General features: G+C 39.2%; 1 long non-coding RNA gene and 2 pseudogenes across 1 annotated transcript in view; 1 reads left to right on the plus strand and 2 right to left on the minus strand.

Annotated features, from left to right (window-relative positions):
- The window catches only part of LOC109439938 (TBC1 domain family member 22B), a 323,763-nt gene that overhangs the window by 9,245 nt on the left and 306,682 nt on the right, over positions 1-7,836 (plus strand). The window lies entirely within an intron of this gene.
- Positions 4,811-5,460, minus strand: LOC141571761 (histone H3.3A-like; annotated as a pseudogene).
- LOC141571762 (nuclear protein AMMECR1-like) lies at positions 7,222-7,832 on the minus strand (annotated as a pseudogene).

Raw genomic sequence — 7,836 nt, forward strand, 5'->3', positions numbered from 1 at the left:
AACAACCTTTTAATTGGGGCATTTAGGTCATTTACATTTAGTGGTCATCTTATTATTTGTTTTCTATTTGTCCCATCTGTTCTTTCGGGTTTTTTTCCCCTCTCTTTTGGATTAATTTTGTATTCCTTATGGTTTCACTTTATCTCCTTTGCTACCTTATTATATATAATTCTTTATTGAGTTATTTTGGTGATAGTTTTAGAGTTTATAGTATATACATCTTTAACTTATCACAGTCTACTTTCAGATGATATAAGTATTGCTACCCCAGCTTGTTTCATTTGTTTGTTTCTATTTTCATGAAATATATTTTCCCATACTTTACTTTCAGTCTGTGTGTGTCCTTTGATCTGAAGTGAGTCTCTTGTAGGCAGCATATGTAAGGGTTTTGTTTTCTTATCCATTCAGCCCTCCTATGTCTTTTGGGTGGAGAATTTAATCCATTTACATTGAAAGTACTTGTTGATGGATATGTAGTTGTCTGCCATTGTATTATTCATTTATATATATGGTTATATATGCGGTCTTAAAGTAGTCCCTCTAACATTCTTTGTAATACTGGTTTGGTGTTGATGAACTCCTTTAGCTTTTCCTTGTCTGGGAAGCAATTTTGTCCTTCTTTGTCCTATTTCAAGTATAGCCTTGCTGGGTGGAGTACTCTTGGTACTCCAAGACCTTACTCTTTATCACTTTGAACATTTCATGCCAATCCCTTCTGGCCTGCAAAGTTTCTGTTCAGAAATCAACTGACAATCTATGGGAGCTCCTCTATAAGTAACTAGTTGCCTTTCTCTTGCTGCTTTTAGGATTCTCTCATTTTAATTATAATGTGTCTTGGAGTGGGCCTGTTTGAGTTCATCATTTTGGGGACTCTCTGCACTTCCTGGGGTTTTATGTCTATTACCTTCACCAGGTTAGGAAAGTTTCAGTCATTATTTGTTCAGCTAGGTTCCCAGTTCCTTGCTTTCTTTCTTCTCCTTCTGGTACCCCCATGATGCAAATTTTATTACACTTGGTGTTGTCCCAAAGGTTTCTTAAACTATCCTCATTTTTAACATTCCTTTTTTCTTTTTGCTATTCCAATTGGGTGTTTTTTGTTACCTTCTCTGCCAAATCACTAATTCAGTCCTCTGCATCATCTAGTCAGCTGATGATTCCTTCTAGTTCAGTCTTCATTTCAGTTATTGTGTTCTTCACTTCTGACTGATTCTTTTTTATGGTTTCTATGTCCTTTTCTATGTTTGCTATCTCTTTGTTGAAGTTCTCACTAAGATCTTTGAGTGTCCTTATAACCACTGTTTTGAACTGTCTCTGGTAGGTTGCTTGCCTCCATTTTGTTTCGTTCTTTTTCTAGAGTTTTCTCCTGTTCTTTCATTGGGGATGTATTTCTTTGTATCATCATATTGGTTGCCTCTCTGTGTTTGTTTTTATGTATCAGATAGGGCTGCTCTGTCTCCCAGTCTTGGCCAGGTGGCCTTATGTAGTAGGTGTCCAATGGGGCCCAGTGGCACAGTCTCCCTGTCCAACGGCTCCAGGTGCTCCAGGAGTGTCCCCTGTGTGGGTTGTGTGTGCACTCCTGTTATAGTTGGGCCTTGGTTGCTGTTGATATGACAGTGGGTAGGATTGACCCTCAGTCTGACTAGCTTTGGGGTTTGGCCACATACAACTTATGAGCTGCTCTGTGGGGGTATTGCCACAGAGCCGATTTGTCCCACTGTGCTCTGGTGCCTGCTGAGACCACACTTTAGGTGTGCCGCTTGTGGGGCTAATTAGGTGGTACTCTGCTGTGGTCCAAAGCCAATCTCCAAATATGTTGGTTCCTGGGCCTCTTGCAAGGGACTCTTGTGCAGCTCAGGTCAGCTACTGCCTGTGAATGGCCGAGGACTACCTAGTAGGAGCTACAATGTGATCCAAGTTGGTCGCTGCCTGTGATGTACCTGGAGGTACATGGGGAGACCATGCTGAAACCAAGGATAGCTGCTACCAATACTGGCCTTGGGGTAGTTCCACAAAAAATCTAGGACATCACATGGCCTGCTGCCACCTACCAGCCTCCTGTAAAATTCAGGCACTGATAGAGCCTCGTGCTGTCCATGAGTTGGGTGAGGTGGGATCTCAGGAAATCACCAGGGTGAAGCGAGCAGAGCTTACCAAACCAATTCAGAGTCAGATTTGGCCCTGGGTGTGAGGGGAGTGTTCAACACAGGAAAGATGGTACCTCCCTGTCAGTTCCATGGGAGGAGGACTCCACACAGGGAAAATGGCCACTGTCCTTCCAGTCCTTGCCTTAAAGCCACACAACTTAATCTTTCCCCATATGTCCTCAATGCTGCCCAGTCACTGCTCTTCCACTGCAGTCCAGGGTGAGTGCCTACAAGTGAATGTATCTGTGCATGGGCCCTTTAAGAGGTTTCCTGCAGCCCTCAGTCCCATCCTGATGTCAGAATCCCCACTGTTTTTCACAGCCAGATATTTTGGGGGCTCTTCCTCCAGGCACCAGTAACCCAGGCTGGAGAGTCCAGTGTGGGGCTGGGTTCCTCACTCCTCCAGGGGGAGACCTCTATGGCTGAGATATCACTCCTGATTCTCAACGGCCACATGCAGGTGTAGGGCCAGCTTGTTTCATGTATCCATCCCTCCTGCCAGTCTTACATGGCTTCTTTATGTACTGTTATAAAACTTCTATTCAGTAGACTTCAGATGTTTCTCCAGCTTGATCGTTCTATAATTTAGTTGTAATTTTAATGTGTTCACGGGAGGAAGCAGTTATAGCATTTATCTACTCAGCCATCCTAGGTACTTCCCTGGTAATCCTCACTTCCTTTTTTAAAAATGTAATATTTTTTAATTTTTTAATTGTGGTAAATATACATAACAAAATTTACCATAGTAACCATTTTTAAGTGCAGAGTTCAGTAGTGTTTTATATACATTCATGTTGCTATGCAACAGGTCTCCAGAACTCTTCATCTGGCAACACTGAAACTGAAACTCTACACCCATTAAACAACAGTTCCCCATCTTCTTCTCTCCCCAGCCCCTGGCAACCATCATTCTACTTTTTATCTCTGAATTGAGTGGTATGGGTACCCCATAGAAGTAAAATCAAACAGCATTTGTCTTTCTTGACTGGTTTCTCTCACTTAGCATAATGTTCTCAAGGTTCATTCATGTTGTAGCATGGTTGAAAATTTCCTGTTCAAGGCTCTGTAATATTGCTGTGGTATGTATATCCCACCTTTTATTCATTCATCTGTTGATGGACAGCTGTTTTCCTTCCACATTTTGGCTATGAACATTGTTGTACAAATATCTCTTGGACACCCTGCTTTCAATTCTTTTGCGTATATGCCCAGAAGTGGAGTTGCTGGGTCATATGATAATTCTATTTTAATTTTAAGTTTTTTTAAATTCTAAGTTTTTGAGGAACTGCCACACTGTTTTTCACCACAGCAGTACTATTTTACACCTCCCAAAGTTCCAATTTCTCCATATCCTCTCCAGAATTTATTTTCTTTGTTTGATAGTAGTCTTCCTAATGGGTGGGAGGTGATAGCTAATTGTGTTTCCTATTTTCATTTCACTAATGCTTAGTGATGTAGAGCATCTTTTCATGTGCTCATTGGTCATTTGTGTATCTTCTTAGGAGAAATGTCTATTCGAGTCCTTTGCTTATTTTTAAGTCAGGTTGTTTTTGTTGAGTTGTAGAAGTTCTTTATATATTCTGAATACTAAAACTTATCATATACTTGATTTGCAAACATTTTTTCCTGTACTATGGGTTGTCTTTTCACTCTATTGATTGTGTCCTTTGATGCAAAGACGTTTTTTATTTTGATGTGCTCCAATTTACATACTTTTTCTTTTTATTATTTGTTGTTGTTGCCTGTGATTTTGATTTAACATACAAGAATACCATTGCCAAATTTTGTGTCATGAAGGTTTTCCTCTATGATTTCCTCTAAGAGTTTTATAGCTTTAACTCTTACTTTAGGTCTTCGAGCCCTTTGAGTTAATTGTTTATGTTGTAAAGTAAGGATCAAACTTCATTCTTTTGCATGTGGCTCACCAGTTATCAGTGCACCATTTTTTGAAAAGACTGTCTGTCCTCTCCCCCCATTGAATGGTCTTGTCACCCTTGTTGAAAATCGTTTCATCGTATATATTAGTCTGCTCAAACTACCATAACAAAATAGCACAGAGTGGGTGGTTTAAATAGCAGACATTTATTTCCTCACAGTTCTGAAGGCTAGAAATTCAGGATCAAAGTGCCAGTAAATTCAGTTTCTGGTGAGAGCGCTCTTCCTGGCTTACAGACGGCCTCCTTCTCTCTACGCCCTCACATGGCCTTTCTTCTGTGCATAGGTGGAGAGAGAAAGAGCTCTCAGGTGTCTCCTCCTCTTTTTGAAAAAAACATGGTTTAATATATTTTAATAGCAAACTTATAGGAACAGCACAGAAACAGACAAAATTAAAAACCTGTACTTGCATGTAGGACAACTCAGAAAAATATAGTAAATGGTTGGAGTCTATTCTATGATAAAAATGCTACAAGCACCATTTAGTTGCCATCAATAAGAAATATACTTGTTTTAAAAAAATCCAAATGCTGGCATTGTCCAGAAAAAATTAACAGGTTTATTTACAATTGTTTCAAAGTTGAACTGTTGAAACTTGTTCACTGAAACATTTTGACTTGCATTAATGCTTTATGTCCCTGTATTTATATTAAAAATTCACACATAGATAAAAACAGAAAAACTGCCAATATCTGATTTCTGTCCCCATTTTTCCACTTGCGATCATATAATTAGTACCTTTTAACCCCATGGAGAAAAAATATCTTTAGTTCAGAGCTACTGATGACAGAAAGAAAAGATTTTTTTTTCTTTTTAAGAATGATTTTTCCCATCATAGTGGATTCTGAAGCTCGTTCTCCACATATGCAGCGTGCTAGCTGGGTGCCCTTTGGCATAATCGTTACACGTTTGGCATGGAGATAACACAGATTGGTGTCTTCAAAAAGGCCAATCAGATAGGCCTCACTTGCCTCCTGCAAAGCAGCAGTAGCTGCACTCTGCAAGCGCAGATCTGTTGTGAAGTCCTGAGCAATTTCTCACACCAGACGCTGGAAGGGAAGTTTGCGAATCAGAAATTCAGGGAACCTCTGATAACATCTAATTTCACGGAGTGCTACAGTACCAGGCTGTAATGATGAGGGTTCTTCCCTCCACCAGTAGAGGGCACACTCTTGTGAGCAGCTTTCATGGCCAGTCACTTCCTCCAGGCTTTCCCATGTGTCGATTTGCAGGCAGTCTGCTTTGTATGAACGACGGCCTCTTCCTCTTATAAGGACACCAATCCTATTGGATAGAATCCCACTTTATAAGGACACCAATCCTAATCCAAATTTTATGTAAGATGACCTCCTAAAGGCCCTGTCTCCAAATACAGTCCCATTGGGGTATAAAGTATCAACATAAATTTTGGGACACAATTTTGTCCATAACACTGTATATGCTCCACTGGTCTATAGCTCTGCCTTTATGCCAGACACTCACACAGTTTGATTCCTATAATTTTCTTATACATTTTTTATGCAAGTCTGAGATCTTCAACTTTGTTCATCTTTTCTGAAATTGTTTTGGCTATTCAGGGTCCCCTGAGATTTTATATGCTGTTGGAGTTTTGAAAGGGATTACATTGAATTTATAGGTCACATTAGGTAATATTGTCATCTTAGCCATCTGTCTTCCAGTCCATGTCTTTCCATTTATTTGTGTCTTTTTAAATTACTTTCAGCAGTGTTTTCTAGTTTTCAGTGTACAAGTCTTTCACTCCCGTAATGGGGGTGGGGCTAATCTATTCTAATCACATGGGTCCTTCAAGTGGAAGGTGACTGGAGAAGTGTGAGTCAGAGGGAGTTCTGAATTTCATCTGTAGCAATTTCTACATTTACTAAGATGCCATCATCCCTGTTTTTTTTTTTATCGTTTAATTTAGTGATGAAGTGCATTAAATGATTAAAGATTAAATATCCTTGTACTCTTGGGATACCTAACTTGGTCAAGGTATTTAACTGTTTTATAGTATATTTATATAGTACGTAAACAAAGAATCTCTCTTTTTTATTATTTTATTCTCTGGACAATTATGACTTATTGAAACCTAAAGCTAACAAATTTAAATTAACATATAATAGACAAATGTCTCTTTTTGGTTATTTGCTGAAAATAATCTCAGCTTAAAAAAATACTTAAGAGTAAGGAATTTGTCTAATCTGTTGTTTCACATACAGAAACAATAAAATTTTATAAGAATATTTCTCTAAATTGCCTTTTTTCTAACCTCTCTTATTCCACTTAATTATATTCTTCTCAAAGCACTAAATTCTGTATCTGCTCTCTTCCTGATATTCTCTGCTTTTCAAAATGAGTTCTATAGCATATTTGAAAGGTAGCTTGTACTTTCTTAACACTGTTTCAGTTTGTAAGTTGGTACTATAAAGAGATGAGGCAGTCTCTCTTATGATAACCAGCACAATAGGAACAAAGATTTCTCACTCTCTGTGACAAGCCGATCACGGACCTTCAAAAGTTATGTATTAGAACTAAAGTTCATACATTTTGACCATGGGAAAAATATACTTAAGGAGTGAAGATCCACATACTAAGCTCTTGTAGCAAAATTAATTCTAGACAAATTCCACAGTGATACACAAATAACTGAATTTCCAATGAATTCCTCCCAAACTCAGCTATGAAAAGTTGTCTATCTCACTGAGGAAAACTAAAGGAAAACCTAAATAAAATCCTTTAAAACTGCACAGTTTCTTCCATCCACAGTCAATAGAAGGAAGAGAAGAAAGAAGACAGGAAAGTAAGGCAAGATGGACAGAAAGATTGAAACCTGATTGAGATAGCAAAGCAAAATTCTATATAATATTTTAAGGAAAGAAAACCGCCCAAAGGTATATATGCTGAAAAAAAAAATCAGTGACCTAAAATAATAAAATGGGATCTTCTTAACAAATTTCATTTTCCTACCATTACCACTTATGATAAGATCATTATCTTAATTGACGACATCGAAGCTTCACCTGGCAATGGAAACTATCATCATAAAATGGTACAGTAAAAGAGATAGCTAGACCAAGACGGGGCAGGGTCTCCTGGGAAGAGGTCTGCAGAGAGGCCCAGTGATTGGCTATGCGGCTTAGTGTCAGAAATAATGGTTGTACAGTGGAAGGGGATGCCCAATGTCATTTTGGAAATGATGATGCTGGTGATGTGCAAGGTATTTAGCATAGCTCAGGGTCGTATTTTCACTACAGTACCTGGTCAGTTTTATGGTTTTCCTGAGTTCATTAGTAATCAGAGCTTTGTATCCTTTCCTCAGTAAGGAGTCTATAGTCTGAATACGGTCCCATCCTTGCTCCTTTGCAACCTCCGGTAGGTAGGTAGCAGTGCGTTTTGAACCTTTTTCATTGATGAATTCTATTCTAATGCCATGTACACCCACCTCCCAGTCCAAATAATCACAGACATCTTCAAAGTTACTGAGCAGAGACACTGAGCAGAAGAGCTGAGGCAGCTCATCCCTTGTCATTGTTGGAAAACGGCTATCTTTAGGGGCACTGGTAAGTGTGTACTCCCTGAGTCCTGAATGCAAATTCATGGCAGAAAAAGTACCTATGCATCCACGCAATCTTTTATCTCGACCAATCTTCGATGTTACACACAGTGGGTAGGGCTCGCTGGTGAACCGGGGGTCCGGGGCTGCTGGCATCCGTACAGGTGACAGTAGAGCACATCGAAGCAAAAGCAGCACATTTCC

This window comes from Rhinolophus sinicus, linkage group LG05, assembly GCF_036562045.2.
Source record: "Rhinolophus sinicus isolate RSC01 linkage group LG05, ASM3656204v1, whole genome shotgun sequence".
Lineage (NCBI taxonomy): Eukaryota > Metazoa > Chordata > Mammalia > Chiroptera > Rhinolophidae > Rhinolophus > Rhinolophus sinicus.